We start from the raw sequence: 2500 nt of genomic DNA on the forward strand, positions 1-2500 counted from the left end.
CGCAGCTACGTGTCGTCTCCCTATGAGAGCTGGATTGCAGTGTGGTACGCCATAGAGACGTGTGGGAGGAACGGACGCCGTGGATGGCGATCAGCATGAGCTGTCTGTTGATGTATTCGGACCTAGTCGTCTCTCCTCACACACCGTGATGGCATGGTGCACCGCGTTCCATATCTGCGACATGCTACAGAGGCCGGTTGACAGTCGTTCGAGCAATGGACATCGCATACGTACGGGGGCCACCTTCCACGTATTGTCTAGGCGTGCACATTTTGTTGCGTGTATGTGGGCAGACGTAGTGTGGCGTGACACCTGACACAGGCATGCAATAATCGTTGAAGTTGCAAATGGCGATGGACGCCTGCGTTTTCTGGTGAAGTTACGCAAATGAACAAATGGTAACCTGTTGTGGTGCGGTTGTTCTCGCTAGGGGTGAATCGGTGATGGCGACGATAGGTTGAGGTACTAACCGGTTGTTCCAGCGATACCCACCATGCCGACGAAACTGAACGGCATCTGGGTGTGAAGCGATACGCGGCGGTGGCTGGGTGGGACCGTCCCCGGCCGGTGAGGGGGCGCCTCCCGGCGTGCTGGCCGCGCGGTGCGTGGGCGCACGCGCTACAGCCGGCTGGTGGGGGCGGCCAGTGGCAGGCGCGCCGGCCGACGGACGCGGCAGGCGTCGCAGCTGCGCGCCGGCGCACCCTGCGCGCGGCGCCGTGCGGCCAAAGTAGGTCCTCGCGGGCCCGGTGCGAAGCGCGGTGGACATCTTCAGTGTGCTGGTCCGATTGAGGACTGTGTGCGTTGAGGATGCGCCGCCGCCCGGCGCTCGGCGCCGCGACGCCGTCTGCTGCTCGGTCGCCCCAGCGGTTCTCGCTGGTGGTTTGTATCGCAGCTGTGCGGATGTGTTGGCGCGTGCGCTGTGCTGGGAGAGTTCGCTTCGGCACCCAAGTGGGGCTTTTGTCCTTCTGTGGCGCTGGCGTTGGAGCTGCCGGTCACCGTAGGTGGCGCGTGTTGTCTCCCGCCGGCAATGCCACGACAGCACGCTCCCGGGCCTCTGTCGGCAGCGGCAAGCTCAGTTGGGAGCACGGGTGGTCGCACCGAAAGCGTCTACTCGCCTAACTCCGGGCGATTGCGCCTCTCTCGAACCCGACCAAGTACTTGGGACGGCGCTGCGCGCCGCCGGGACCTGAGAGGGTTTCGAGGTGTATTGTGCAGGGGAGCTCAGCCTCCTCCTGTTTGCAGAATGATTGAGCGGACGCTTGCGTGTTCGCGCGGGCCCCCGGGACACACTCCCGGGCGGCCGGCTGCTCAGCTCTAGTTGACGCAGCTCCCTGGTTGATCCTGCCAGTAGTCATATGCTTGTCTCAAAGATTAAGCCATGCATGTCTCAGTACAAGCCGCATTAAGGTGAAACCGCGAATGGCTCATTAAATCAGTTATGGTTCCTTAGATCGTACCCACGTTACTTGGATAACTGTGGTAATTCTAGAGCTAATACATGCAAACAGAGTCCCGACCAGAGATGGAAGGGACGCTTTTATTAGATCAAAACCAATCGGTCGGCTCGTCCGGTCCGTTTGCCTTGGTGACTCTGAATAACTTTGGGCTGATCGCACGGTCCTCGTACCGGCGACGCATCTTTCAAATGTCTGCCTTATCAACTGTCGATGGTAGGTTCTGCGCCTACCATGGTTGTAACGGGTAACGGGGAATCAGGGTTCGATTCCGGAGAGGGAGCCTGAGAAACGGCTACCACATCCAAGGAAGGCAGCAGGCGCGCAAATTACCCACTCCCGGCACGGGGAGGTAGTGACGAAAAATAACGATACGGGACTCATCCGAGGCCCCGTAATCGGAATGAGTACACTTTAAATCCTTTAACGAGTATCTATTGGAGGGCAAGTCTGGTGCCAGCAGCCGCGGTAATTCCAGCTCCAATAGCGTATATTAAAGTTGTTGCGGTTAAAAAGCTCGTAGTTGGATTTGTGTCCCACGCTGTTGGTTCACCGCCCGTCGGTGTTTAACTGGCATGTATCGTGGGACGTCCTGCCGGTGGGGCGAGCTGAAGGCGTGCGACCGCCTCGTGCGTGCTCGTGCGTCCCGAGGCGGACCCCGTTGAAATCCTACCAGGGTGCTCTTTATTGAGTGTCTCGGTGGGCCGGCACGTTTACTTTGAACAAATTAGAGTGCTTAAAGCAGGCAAGCCCGCCTGAATACTGTGTGCATGGAATAATGGAATAGGACCTCGGTTCTATTTTGTTGGTTTTCGGAACCCGAGGTAATGATTAATAGGGACAGGCGGGGGCATTCGTATTGCGACGTTAGAGGTGAAATTCTTGGATCGTCGCAAGACGAACAGAAGCGAAAGCATTTGCCAAGTATGTTTTCATTAATCAAGAACGAAAGTTAGAGGTTCGAAGGCGATCAGATACCGCCCTAGTTCTAACCATAAACGATGCCAGCCAGCGATCCGCCGCAGTTCCTCCGATGACTCGGCGGG

General features: G+C 57.8%; 1 non-coding gene across 1 annotated transcript in view; it reads left to right on the forward strand.

Moving 5' to 3' along the window:
• The first annotated feature begins 1328 nt into the window (after window positions 1-1328).
• The window catches only part of LOC124734059, a 1909-nt gene continuing 737 nt past the window's right edge, over window positions 1329-2500 (forward strand). The window contains exon 1 of the ribosomal RNA XR_007009300.1: window positions 1329-2500. This exon is cut by the window's right edge and continues 737 nt beyond it. This is a non-coding gene — a ribosomal RNA (small subunit ribosomal RNA).

Source organism: Schistocerca piceifrons, unplaced genomic scaffold (genome assembly GCF_021461385.2).
Source record: "Schistocerca piceifrons isolate TAMUIC-IGC-003096 unplaced genomic scaffold, iqSchPice1.1 HiC_scaffold_1421, whole genome shotgun sequence".
In the NCBI taxonomy this organism is placed as follows: Eukaryota; Metazoa; Arthropoda; class Insecta; order Orthoptera; family Acrididae; genus Schistocerca; species Schistocerca piceifrons.